Source organism: Phoenix dactylifera, chromosome 4 (assembly GCF_009389715.1).
Source record: "Phoenix dactylifera cultivar Barhee BC4 chromosome 4, palm_55x_up_171113_PBpolish2nd_filt_p, whole genome shotgun sequence".
In the NCBI taxonomy this organism is placed as follows: domain Eukaryota; kingdom Viridiplantae; phylum Streptophyta; class Magnoliopsida; order Arecales; family Arecaceae; genus Phoenix; species Phoenix dactylifera.
The window spans coordinates 28,845,811-28,860,396 of NC_052395.1; positions in this window are offsets into that span (position 1 = coordinate 28,845,811).

Genomic DNA, 14,586 nt, shown 5'->3' on the forward strand with positions numbered 1-14,586 from the left:
AAGTTCTTTTATTTAATACTCTATATGCTTTGCTAGACGTAGAATATCTAAGAAAGATGGCCATTTGATTTGGCAATAAATTTTTTTAGATTAACTTTTTATCATTGAGCACAAAATATTTATACCCGAAAATATAAAAATATCCAATTTTAGGTTTTCTATTTTTTTCAAAATTCATAGGGTGTTTTTTTAACAAAAGTCTAATGAAAACCCTATTTAAAATATGATAAGTCATTTTGATCGCCTCATCCCAAAAGTATTTTGTTGTTTATTCCATATTTTGGACCTTAGCTCCATGGAACAATATGCTACTGCTGAAACATGGAAGAATTGAAATATGAGATCAAAACACTATGTATGGATGATATGAACTGTAGACGACCTTCACAGTATAGTCCTAACCATTTCTTCAAGGGTTTTATTTTTTATTTCAACCATCCCTATTTATTGAGGTGTCCTAGGTATAAAAAAGTTATGTTTTTGTTCCATCTTCATTGCAAAACTTTTCAAATTCATGATTTTCAAATTTAGTTCCATGATCACTTCTTATTTTAAGAACATGTAAATCTTTTTCATTTGAAATTCTTGTAAGAAGTTTTGCAAATGGTGAAAATGCTTCAATTTTATGAGCAAGAAATAATACCCATGTAAATCTTAAAAAATTGTCAATAATAACAAAACCAAAATATTTGCTACCAAGATTTGAATTTTTTATTAGCCCACATAAACCCATGTGTAAAAATTCTAATGGCCTAAAGGTTGAAGATTTAAATAAAATTCTAGTCTATTTTTCTAGTTGGCATGCATCACAGATTTTATCTTTCAAAACTTAACTTTGGTAGTGCTAAAACTAGATCCTTCCTTACTAATTTAGAAATGAGATCCATGCTTGTATGAGCTAGTCTACGATGCCATAACCAACTAGTCTCACTGATCTTGGTATTCATAGCAACCAAGCATTGCATATTTGTTATGGATAAATGATCGAGATTGACCAAATATACATTACCATGTCTGTGCCTTGTGAACTTAATGTCAATATCATTGGGACTAGATGCAAAGCATATAGATGACTCAAAAGTAACTTTAAAGTTTTTATCACATAATTGACTAATACTTAAAAGTTCATGATTTAGACTATTTACTATCAAAGCATTTTAAATAAAAGAGAAGGGCGTGATACAAATTTTACGAACTGCAATGATCTTATCTTTGCCGTTATCACCAAAGGTGACCACCTCTCCTTTTCTTTCAAGAGAAATGAATTGAGATTCATCCTCTGTCATGTGTTTAGAGCTCCCACTATTCAAGTACAATTTTTTGTTTGCTCCATGGGTTGCTAGACACACATGCAAATCAGAAAGAAAGTTTTCATTTTAGGTACCCAAGCTCTCTTGGTCCCTGCATGTTAGCAATTATGGTTCCTTTTGGAACCCAAATTCTCTTAGTAGCTACTTTACCATTTAAGATATTTGTTCTATTACTGCTGGTAAAGAATTTATGACCAATTTTTTCATATTTAAAATGTGTTGTTTTATCTGATTGATTACTTAAACAATTGATAAACATTTTTTTAAAATATTTCTATTACAGAGGATTGGAGCCAAATCCTGCTTTATCAAATATAACTTGTTGGCTATTCAAAGTCATGTCCTATCTGTTGGGCCCCAAGATTGTTCACAAACAATAGAGAAGATTTAGTTACTCAGCGAATGCCTCAAGATAGCTTAGAGCAGACAGAAAAGCTATGCTGACAATAGAAGACAAGAATTAGAATTTCAGGTCAGAGATCATGTATTTTTGAAAGTATCATCTACCAAAGGGGTCATGCAATTTTGAATTAGTGTGAAACTCAGTCCGCATTATGTGAGACCCTTTAAAATTTTGGAAAGAGTTGGAGTCATTGCATATAGATTAGCACTTCCACCTTCACTATCTAGGGTTCATAATGTATTCCATGTTAAGTAAGTGTGTTCCAAATATGGGCCATGTAGTAGAAGTGGCTCCTTTGCAGCTTAGAGAAGACTTGACATATGATGAGCAGCATGTACGTGTGGTTGATAGAAAGAAACAAGTATTAAGAAGGCGAATGATTCCCTATGTCAAGATCTAGTAGATAAACTATTCAGAACGTGAGGCAACTTGGGAATTGGAGGATGAAATGAAGGAAAAATATTCGAACCTTTTGCCAGTTAAGGTATGTTAAATTTTGAGGACGAATTTTTTTTAAGGAAGGAAAAATGTCAGAATAACGGACCGAAGCCGGCAGTCCTAGCTGACTTCAGACCATGGTCCATTGAAGAGCAGAACAGAGGATCGTGATCGCGATGTTCTGCTCTAATTTCTTCAGGCATGTTGGGGGCAGAGGCGCCACGGCCTTTACACGAGGATTCTCGTGTTGAACGGCCACTGATCACGCTCAACCACTGTGAGAATCGTGGCGGTGAACGTGCCATGAGCCATTCAATAAAACTCTATAAAACCCCCTCCTCTATGGTTGATCCTCCATCGAGTCTTCTCCTCCCTCTTCTCCATCTCCTCACTCCTTCTCCTCCTCCGGTGGCCGGCGTGCCACCCCGGTCGAGTCCGAAGTCTTCTCCATGAGCCTACTCCCTCATTTCGAGATCCATTTTCTCTCTTCATCAAAAGCACCATTGTCGCCACCCCAAGATTGCCGGATTGAGCAGCCACGACCGAGATCCTTCCCCTCCGTCGACGTGCCAGTGAGCCTCCCTTCCTCGTCAGGCTATGGTTCAAATCTATTCAAATCTAATTTAATCATAATCTGAAATAAAAATTACTGCATCGAGAAAACTTCCAAAATAGTATATTCATACTTTGGCTATGAGCACAGTTAGCTAGCATTCTGTTTTTAGCATCTCAAAATTAAGATAGGACAACAAAAGCAAATAAAAACCTTTGTCTCATTGCCTAATGTCTCCCCATTTCTCAAAATTTTCGACGAACCTAAGAATCCTAGAAGTTAAGCTCCAAACAACTATTTCATCGCGATCCCTAATAATCTTAAACCTAAGCTCTGGTATCACTAAATCTGTCACGCCCCGAGCCCAAAGTGTGACAGACACTGCACGCTTGCACCGCAGACCGTACAGGCATGCAAGGCTGCAGATCATATCAAAGCAACGACAAATTCTTGAATTTTTTTCATCAATAATTTATTCAAAACAAATTTCCAAAGTTTCAAAATACCATATATCAACATAAATTAAATACTATAACTAGTCTATCTAAAATGTCAATAACTGAAGAAAACTTCAAAAAATCTAGTGCACTCCTCAGTTCCGTACGATCATGCTTCTGGATCTAAAAAATAGAGAATATATGATAATGAGCTACACTAGCCCAATAAGTAACAAAATATTCTAGAGTGGGGTCAAAGCATGCCAGATAATTAATCAAAGCACAAAACAATGACTGAGAAATAAATCATAAATAATATATATTTTTTCTTTTGAAATTTACTAAATATTTTTATAAAAACTTTAATACCAGAATTCCAACATAAATAGGCTATAGCCACATAACCTAGTGGCATGGGTTACATAAAGTGCCAAAAACTACTATTATTAACCACTGGTGGCAACGGTGTCCAAAAACTACTATTCTAACCACGGTGTCGAAATCTGTCCTCATAGGTTACAAGTCGATAGGGCCAATGAATAATCCTTATTGGCGGGGTCAGATCATAGCCATAGTGAGAATATATACATGTATACAAAATAGATTTTTCATAATTTGGCCAGTCACATTTTACAAATTTCATAGGATATAACATAATTTTCAAATGATATTTAACATGCATGACCCATTTTGCTAAGTACGAATCATATCCCAAAGTTTAATCAACTAATAACTATTTTACCAAATAATTTTAGAAAATACACTTGAAGCATTAAGTCACTTATCTCTTTTCGCTTTAAATTCCACTTCAGGCAAATGTGTCAGATACACATGTTTAATATCATTAAAACATTATTAATTTTTAGTATTATTTCAGAAGTCAAAATTAAACATTACTGTCTCATGCTCCCGGATCGGGTTGGTCAGGTGATTGTGCCCGACTACCCAGGTTGGTCCGAGCAAGGAGGATTCAATGGTGAAGATCAAAGATGGTCAAACCTAGATAGGGCTGAAGTAGTGGCCGGTCAACCGTCTGGATACCGGAGCACATCAGGGTCTCTAACTTCGGCCAATAATGGATGAATAGGGCCCAACAGGAATACGACCCATAATAGATGAGTAGGGCCCAAAATGAATGATCAGGGCCCAACAAGGCCGAAAAGGAATATGACCTACAATGATGAACAAGCCCAAAATGGGTATGGCCCAAAAGGGATGAACAAGGCCTGACAAGACCCAAAAGGAATACGATCCATAATAGATATGACCCAACTGGATGTACAGGGTCCAAACTTGGCTCACAATGGACACGGCCCAACAAGGCCCACAAGTTGGCCCACAAAGGGCATGACCCAACAAGGCCCAGAATGACTGAACTAGGCCCACACAATGGGTACGGCCTAATAGGACCTAAAATGGCTGAACTAGGCCTACATTTGGCCCGCAATGGTCACGGCCCAATAGGGCCCAAAGTGGCTGAAGTGGGCCCAAAGTGGCTGAAGTGGGCATGGCCCAATAGGGCCCAATCTCCAGATCTACGAATAGCCGCGGGCAAGCACTTTTAACAAGCAAGTAGCTAGCTTCCACCTTACTTAACAGCAAGGCGCGAAAGCCGAAGAAAATCCTTGCAAGACGAGACAAAAGAAAGGAGCCCCGCGTCGAGTTTTGCTGTCACATAGATATTGCGGGCCCATATTTGAAGATGTCTACGAATTCCCCTCGGCCCATGATGGGCACAACCCAATAGGGCCCAAAATCAATGAGTTGGGCCCAAATTGAACAGGGCCCAATTGAATGTTCACGGCTCAAAATAGCTCACTGTGGGTGTCCTTCATCCCGTTGAATAGGGAGGAGGAAGAGATAAAGGGAAGAGAGGGAAGGAGAAACTGGCGGGGTGGCCGGGTCCTGGTGGCTGGGAGCCATTTTCGATCGACAGCCAGCCGACTGCATTGGCAGCCAACAGCCACTGCGATGATTGGCGAGAAGGAAGAGACCGAGAGTAGTCTTGGTTTGGGGCCGGAACGGAGAAGAAATTGGCCTCTATTTAACAAAAAGTAGAAGAACAAAGGGAAGGGAGGCTCACCGATGAGTGGCGGAGAGGATGGTTCTTGGTCGAGGGTGGCTCGGTCTGGTGGTCAAGCAGCAGCGGTGGCGGCACTTTTGGTGACAAGGGAAAATCAAAAAAAATAGGGCACTTGGAGAAGAGGGAGCTTTGGGCGGCGGCGCTTTGCCGAGGTGGCATGCCGACCACTGGAGAAGAAGGAAAGGGGGAATGAGAGGGAGGAGAGGCTCGAAGATGGTGGCTTGGTGGCAAGAGAAGGGTGGATTTATAACAGTTTCCGAATGGGGTCGTGGCTCGTTCACCGCCTTGATTCCGCAGTGATTGAGCATGACCAGTGGCTATTCCTAGCGACTGCGATGCCTCCACCCCATCTAGCCGAAGGAAGGAGGAGCATGGGATCATTTCTCTTTTAGGCCAAGGGCAGGAGTCGGCTGGGCCTGCTGACTTTAACCCATTCAGGCACTATTCTCACATTCCCCCCTATTGTCAAGCTTCTTTCTTGCAAACACAATATCTCACATTTGGATTTGATGACCGCGTCACGGATTATCCGACGTTTGCATTTGTTGCAGGTGCCTCTAACATTCTAGAACAATGCGCTCATTTGGGATCAGCATGCCAAACCTCGTAAACCATGATAAAGAAAACTAATGGACCAATGTAGGTGAATGGACCAATGGTTACCTTGACTTCTTCAGGGATGTTCTCAAGATGTTCATAAAAAAAGGTGGTCAAAGAAAGTCATGTCCTTCCAATGGAGACTTAGGCCCAGTTTGGGGAAATTGTTGGCAGTAGAGCTTTTGAAAGTCGAGCTTTCTGAAGTAGAGATTTTATAAAAAGCTGTTTGCTGTTTGATAACTATATTTTTAAAGTGTTGTGCCACTTTAACATATGTTTGGTAAATAAACTGAGAAAGTACTATTGGTATGACAAAATGACCATAAAGAACATTATATAATAAAATATAATATTATACAACATAAATATATGATATAGCATAATATTGCTATAATGTAATATAATATTATTATAATATAGATATATAATATTATATACTATAGCATAATAACTTAATATAATATTAAATTATTTAACATAACATATCAATGTATTATGATATAATGTAATATAATATTATATTTATAGTATAATACAATAATAAAAATATAAAATATTATAATTATTAACGTAAATTAATTTTTCATAATATAACAAATTTTCTAGTTAGGTGATAAAATTAGTTAAAAAATTATTAAAGGGACATTTTGTGTAATTGTTATATTTTATCACAGGTATTTGGTCAAAAAAATAGTTCTCCGACTGGGCCTAAAAGTATTTTTCTGAAAAGCTCTAAAATAGAGCTTCTTCCAAAAAGCTATTTTAAATTTTTTGAGAAAGCTAAAATAATTTTCAAAATTTTTTACCAAACATTCCTATTTCATTTAAAAGTGCTTTTGGAAGGCCAGAAAGTGCGTTTTAGCCCTCCAAAAGCTCCTCCAAATGGAGCTTTAGTTTGCTTGCTTTGTGAGGAACACCAAATCCCAACATGATTGCAGCGATGGCCTCCGCTGTCTAGCAGATCAAGAGGATGTTTTAGGTTGAAGCCTAGATCTTAAAGTTCAGTTTGTGATGCACTCCTCTCTGAAACCAATTTTAGTGATCCACTAGGAGAGTAAGGCTCTGTTTGGGAAAACTGTTGGTAGTAGAGCTTTTGAAAGTAGAACTTTCTGAAGCAGAGCTTTTATAAAAAGTTATTTGTTATTTGGTAACTACATTTATAAAGTGTTATAGCACTTTAACATGTGTTTGGTAAACAAACTGAAAAAGGTACATTATATTAATGTATTATGATATAATGTAATATAATATTATATTTATAGTATAATACAATAATATAGGTATAAAATATTATAATTATTAGTGTAAATTAATTTTTTAGAATTATAAAGGTATATTTTGTGTAATTGTTATATTTTATTACGGATATTTTGGTCAAAAAAATAGCTTTCTCATAGGGCTTAAAAGTATTTTTTCGAAAAACTCCAAAATGGAGCTTCTTCCAAAAAGCTGTTTTTAGCTTTCTGAAAATGTTAAACAGTTTTTCAAAATTTTTACCATGCACTCTTTTTTATCAAAAAGTGCTTTCGGATGGCCAGAAGTACTTTTTGGCCCTCCAAAAGCTCTCTCGGCCCTGTTTGAGAGAGTTGTTGGCAGTAGAGCTTTTGAAACTAGAGCTAATAGAAGTAGAGTATTTTGAAGCATTATAAAAAGCTATTTATTGTTTGATAACTGCTTTCTAAAGTGTTGTCCCAACTCTAGGGGCCTAGCCGATATCTCACTTACTCTTTGCTGATGACTGTCTGCTCTTGACGAGGGCGCGAGCAGCGGATGCACAGGCCCTTAGGAGGGTTTTGGTCAACTACTGCATCGTGTCAGGGCAGAGAGTAAATTTCCAGAAGTCCACCATCTCCTTCAGCCCTAGCACGATGCCTGGAGTTTGACGGGGGATCCCAAGGATTCTGGGGATGCCAGAGCAAGATGGAACCTGGAGCTACCTGGGTGTACCGATTACAAGTAGAAGACTGAGGGTATCTGAGTGCATTGGGCTGGTGCAATGGGTCCAGAATAGGCTGGAGGGATGGCGGGCAGCGTCTCTATCTATGATGGATAGATTGACGCTGATCATATCTGTATTTGGCTCCATGCCATCTATCTCAAGTCAAACACGGTAGTGCCGAGGACAGTGCTTCCGAAGATCGAGCAACTACTTCGTGGCTCACATGGTGGTGGTCGGGGGTGCACTTGGTGCCGTGGGAGAGCATATATCTTTCTTTCAGTGAGGGTGGCCTGGGGGTTCTGTCTCTCCTGGAGAGACGGGAGGTGCTTATTGCCTGGCATGCAATCCGGTTCCTTTTAAAGTCGCAGGGGATCTGGAGCCGGATCATGCTAGCCCGCTATGAGCGGGTGGGCCCTAAGGCACTGGCACATAGGCAAAGATGCTCTTTCCTGTGGCGAGAGATTATAAGGTACCTACTTACTACGTTAATCCACACTAGATGGCTGATAAGCGATGGGCGTAGTATTGATGTGGCTGGGGACCCATGGGTAGATGCCCTCCTCTTGCAGCATTGGTCGACTATGTTTAGCGTCGAGGCTGCAGAGGGTCTGCACATCTATGATCTCCTAGTCCCTGGGGGGCTGAATGGGACGAGACTAGGCTGGCTCAGTTTTTTGGGGGGCATCTGGTGGAGTGGGTTTGATCCCTCCCGCTACATGGGTGCGCAGGTGCAGATGTGCGGGTTTGGAGCACCTCTACCAGGGCCAACGTTAGGGTGGACGATCTCTCCCGCATTCTCCGGTGGCAGTACGAGCCTGGGCCAGACTGCGCTTGGATCTGGCACTTGGGACTCCACTCGAGGGTAGCACTGTTCTTGTGGAAGGTGGTCTAGGATCGCCTTCCGACGAGAGCAGTTCTTAGTAGACGACGATTGAGGATTCCCTCGGTACATGGGAATTGTGGTGTGGACGAGACAGTGGACCATGCCTTGTTTCAGTGCACATGGGCCAGGGCGACTTGGCGACTGGCGGAAATCCCATGGGAGGTTCATGGCCGAAGGGACCAGTTCCTACAGGCCATGCGCCGATGCTCGGAGTCCTCTTTACTTCGCCCGGAGGTAGTTTGGGTGATTTGCACATCATACCAGATTTGGCTGGCTAGGAACGCTCAAACCTTTGGCGAATGCAGTATGTCGTCGAGACTTGTTGTGGAGAGTGCTCGTGTGTAGGTAGCAAAGCTTAGTCACATCATATATGTCGAAGGGACCTTGACAGCTCGGAACATCTGAGATTTCCATTCTGCTTCGGCAACATCCTGTACAGTATTTTTCACCTAGGAGCCCCCACCCCCGAGTTTCCTTATGGTCAATTTCAATGGGTCTGTCTTGGACAGAGGTACGAGAGGCGGAGCAGATTTTGTTATTTGGGACCCGTCTGCTAAAGTCGTAGCTGCAGAGGGCAGTCAACTCTTCGACATATCGGTTTCGGGTGCGGAGCTGAGAGCCGTTTGGGCGGGCCTTTGTCACGCTCGGTGTGTTTTACGGATCAATTCCATTGTCTTGGAGGGAGATTCGGCCATGGTCATTAGTTGGGTCCGAGGGAAGCTAGGGGTAATGGTAGTGCCCACCCTTTGCTCCGAGATATCTGGGCAATGGTGGGGCCTGGAGGGGCCTTCCAGGCCCAGCACGTGTTCCGTGAAGCTAATGGTGTTGCGGATTGGGTGACTGCTTATGTAGCCAGTCACTTCGATAGTACCCTGTAGGCTGGAGATGAGCAGTTGTCCCTAGCACTCCGAGGTATTTTGTTTTTTCGATTTTATTGGGTATATCCATACTCGTCAGGTATGATCCATCCGCTTTAACCAAAAAAAAACTGAGAAAGTACTTTTGGTATAAAAAAATAATAAAAGACATTGCATAGTATTATACAACAGAGTATAATAAAATATAATATGTATTAATACATAAATATATGATATAATATAATATTACTGTAATATAATATAATATTATTATAATATAGTACTATAACATTGTATACTATAGCATAATAATTTAATATAATATTAAATTATTTAACATAACATATCAATGTATTATGATGTAATGTAATATAATATTATATTTATAGTATAACATAATAATAAAGGTATAAAATATTATAATTATTAGTGTAAATTAATTTTTCAAATTATAACATAATATTAAATTATTTAACATAACATATTAATGTATTATGATGTAATGTAATATAATATTATATTTATAGTATTACAATAATATAGGTATTAAATATTATAATTATTAGTGTAAATTGATTTTTCAGAATTATAAAGGTACATTTTGTGTAATTGTTATTTTTTATTACGAATATTTTGGTCAAAAAAATAGCTTTCTCATGGGGCCTAAAAGTACTTTTTCGAAAAACTCCAAAATGGAGCTTCTACAAAAAGCTGTTTTTAGCTTTCTGAAAAGGTTAAACAACTTTTCGAAATTTTTACCAAGCACTCTTTTTTATCAAAAAGTGCTTTCGGAGGGCCAGAAGTACTTTTTGGCCCTCCAAAAGCTCCCCTTGCCCTATTTGGGAGAGTTATTGATAATAGAGCTTTTGAAAGTAGAGCCGTTAGTTGTAGAGCATTATGAAGCAGAGTTTTTATAAAAAGCTATTTGTTGTTTAGTAACTACTTTCTAAAGTGTTGTCCCAGCTCTAGGGGCCCAGCCGATATCTCACTTACTCTTTGCCGATGATTGTCTACTCTTGACGAGGGCGCAAGCAGCAGATGCATAGGCCCTTAGGAGGGTTTTGGTTGACTACTATGTATTGTCAGGGCAGAGAGTGAATTCCCAGAAGTCCACCATCTTCTTCAGCCCTAGCACGACACATGGGGTTCGACGGGGGATCCGGAGGATTCTGGGGATGCCAGAGCAAGACGGAACCTGGAGCTACCTGGATGTATCGATTACAGGTAGGAGATTGCGGGTATCTGAGTGCATTGGGCTGGAGCAATGGATCCAGAGTAGGCTGGAGGGATGCCGAATAGCATCTCTATCTATGATGGATAGATTGATGCTGATCAGATTTGTATTTGGCTCCATGCCCATATATCTCATGTCAGACACGGTAGTGCCAAGGACAGTGCTTCTGAAGATCGAGCGACTACTTCGTGGCTCGCATGGTGGTGGTCGGAAGGTGCACATGGTGGCATGGGATAGCATATGTCTTTCTTTCAATGAGGATGGCCTTGGGGTTCTGTCTCTCCTGGAGAGACGGGAGGTGCTTATTGCCCGGCATGCAGTCTGGTTCCTTTTGGAGCTGCAGAGGATCTAGAGCCGAACCATGCTAGCCCACTATGGATGGGTGGGCCTTGAGGCACTGGCACATGGGCAGAGATGCTCTTTCCTATGGCGAGAGATTGTGAGGTACCTGCCTACTGCGTTAGTCCACACTAGATGGCTGATAGGCGATGGGCATAGTATTGATGTGGCTGGGGACCCGTGGGTAGATGCCCTCCCCTTGCAGCATTGGCCGACTATGTTTAGCGTCAAGGCTGCAGAGGGTCTGCGCGTCTACGATCTCTTAGTCCCCGGGGGGGGCTGAATGGGACGAGACTAGGCTGGCTCAGTTTGTTGGAGGGCATCTGGTGGAGAAGGTTCGATCCCTCCCGCTACATGGGTGCGCAGGTCCAGACGTGCGGGTTTGGAGCACCTCTACCAGGGCCAACGTCAGGGTGGGCAATCTCTCTGGCATTCTTCGGCGGCAGTACGAGCCTGGGCCAGACTGCGCCTGAATCTGGCGCTTGGGACTCCACTCGAGGGTAGCACTATTTTTGTCAAAGGTGGTCTGTGATCGCCTTCCGACGAGAGCAGTTCTTAGTGGACAAGGATTGAGGATTCCCTCGGTATATGGGGATTGTGTTGTGGATGAGACAGTGGACCACGCCTTGTTTCAGTGCACATGAGCTAGGGCGACATAGCGACTAGCGGAAATCCCGCGGGAGGTTCGTGGCCGAAGGGACTAGTTCCTACAGGCCATGCACCGATGCTCGGAGTCCTCTCTGCTTTGCGAGAAGGTGGTTTAGATGATTTGCACATCCTACAAGATTTGGCTAGCTAGGAACGCTCGAACCATTGGCGAATGCAGTATGTCGTCGAGACTTGTTGTGGAGAGTGCTCGTGTGTAGGCAGCGGAGCTTAGTCACATTATACCTGTCGAAGGGACCTTGACAGCACGAAATATCTGGGGTTCCCATTCTGCTTCAGCAGCATCCCATACAGTGTTTTTCACCTAGGAGCCCCTATCCCCGAGTTTCCTCAAGGTCATCTTCGATGGGTCTATCTTGGACGGAGGTACGAGAGACGGAGCAGATTTTGTTATTCGAGACCTGTTTGCTAAGGTCGTGGCTGTAGGGGGCAGTTAACTCTTCAACATATCGGTCCCGGGTATGGAGCTGAGGGCCGCTTGGGCGGGCCTTCGTCACGCTTAGTATATTTTATGGGCCAGTTCCATTGTTCTGGAGGGAGATTCGGCCACGGTCATCAGTTGGGTCCGAAGGGGGCTAAGGGCAATGGTAGTGCCCACCCTTTGCTTCGAGATATCTAGGCAATGGTGGGGGCTGGAGGGGCCTTCCAAGCCCAGCACGTGTTCCGTGAAGCTAATGGGGTTGCGGATTGGGTGGCTGCTTATGTAGCCAATCACTCCGGTAGTACCCTGTGGGCTGGAGATGGGGAGTTGCCTTTAGAACTCCGAGGTATTTTGTTTTTCGATTTTATTGGATGTATCCATACTCGTCAGGTGTGATCCACCCGCCTTAGCAAAAAAAAAAAAAACTAAGAAAGTACTTTTGGTATGAACAAAAACCATAAAGAACATTACATAGTATTATACAACAGAGTATAATAAAATATAATATGTATTAATATATAAATATATGATATAATATAATATTACTGTAATATAATGTAATATTATTATAATATAGTACTATAATATTGTATACTATAGCATAATAATTTAATATAATTTTAAATTATTTAACATAACATATTAATATATTATGCTATAATGTAATATAATATTATATTTATAGTATAATAGAATAATAAAGGTATAAAATATTATAATTATTAGTGTAAATTAATTTTCAGGATTATAAAGAGATATTTTTTGTAATTATTATATTTATCACGGATATTTTGGAAAAAAAAGCTTGTGATATGGCCTAAAAGTAATTTTTCGGAAAGCTCCAAAATGGAGCATGTTCCAAAAAACTGTTTTTAGTTTTCTGGAAAAGCTAAAACAACTTTTTGAAATTTTTACTAAACACTTTTTTTTATCGAAAAATATTTTTGGACGGCTAGAAAATGTTTTTTGGTTCTCCAAAAACTCTTCCAAACAGGACTTAAATCCACCGCCTCGAAGATGTCCCCTAGCCATAAGGTCATGCACGGTTTGATCATTAGGGAAGGAGATGAAGAATTCTATTGACGAGAGCTGCCTTATTGTCCATGATCCGACTTACTTTGCTTTATGCCACCGAAGTTGCCCAAACCTCATTGGCTTTAATGGCCCATCCAAAGACTTCAACATGCGTTGCTCTGTTTAGGTAGGCTGAAATTTCAGCCATTTCGGCAGTAAAAGGGAGGAAAACTTGAGTCGATGTGCGATGGTTGGGGATTTGGAAAGGTTGCTCGATAGTATTTGGGTTTTGCATGGCTGGTCTTGGTTGGAAAAGTTAGCTGGTATTTGAGGGATGGGGATGCCTGCGGTGTCTGAAGGTGTGGCCAAAGCGATGGCAGTGGAGGCACCGGACTGGTTCTCTATAGTTGGGCTTCTAGTGATCCAGTCTTCCACAACGGAAGCAGAATCCAGATTTAAAGGGTTTGGTGGAGGCGGGGCGATGAAAGCGATCCAGGTCTGTAGGGGAATGGGAAGAGTGTCTTGAGGGGACTGTAGAGGGTGTTAGGGTGGGCTTCTGCAGCAAAGTTAGATGGAGTGAGGTGTGCTTCTGCAGCAGAATTAGGGTTTTAGGGCATGGTTAGGTATGGGGGTTGGCTTTTCTCATGCTTGACTACACTGGCGAAAGATCTGAAAGCTTGTTTGGAGTTGAGATTGGAGATGACATGGGTTCCTTGCTTAAGAGAGGAAAAGGAGTCATGGATTCCTTGGGAGTGAAGGGGAAGGGCGGCCGTAGGAATACCATGATGAGAGATGGACGGGAGGTTTCTCTATAATTTCCTGAGAGCTTCTTTTTATAATGGCTATCCTCTCAAAACCCCCACCGATCTTCCAGGGCTCCTTTAATTGTATAAGCTTCAACAATTTTCACCTTTCTTAACAAAATTTGTCGCAATAAATGGAATTCTATTATATAAAAATATTTTATAATTACAAAACGCACTCAACCAATTCACTTGCAGGCAATAAGATCCTTGTAGCAATGGGTAAATTTTAGTAGGAAAATATGAGATATGATGTTAGCTTTTTTATGAGAAATTTATAGGCAAAGGGAAAAAAGAATTATTCCAACATTAAATTTTAAGACAATATAGACCTTTGCTCCTGCAATTCTTATACAAGGCCCACAATTTGGCATCATGAAGCAATGAGTCTGGACATTTGTTTTTAGGATTATCTAAACGGCTAAACCGGCCGCTAGTTGCATCTCAAAGTTCCTGCTCCAGAGCATACAATATTTTGAACTAACTCAAAGGTGCATGTGACCAACAAAGATGGTAAATAAAGGGTATAAAATAGTCATTTCTGTACAATCTAGTGAATCCAGATGAGATAATGGGCCAACTATGAATAACAAAATAGACGAGAAATTT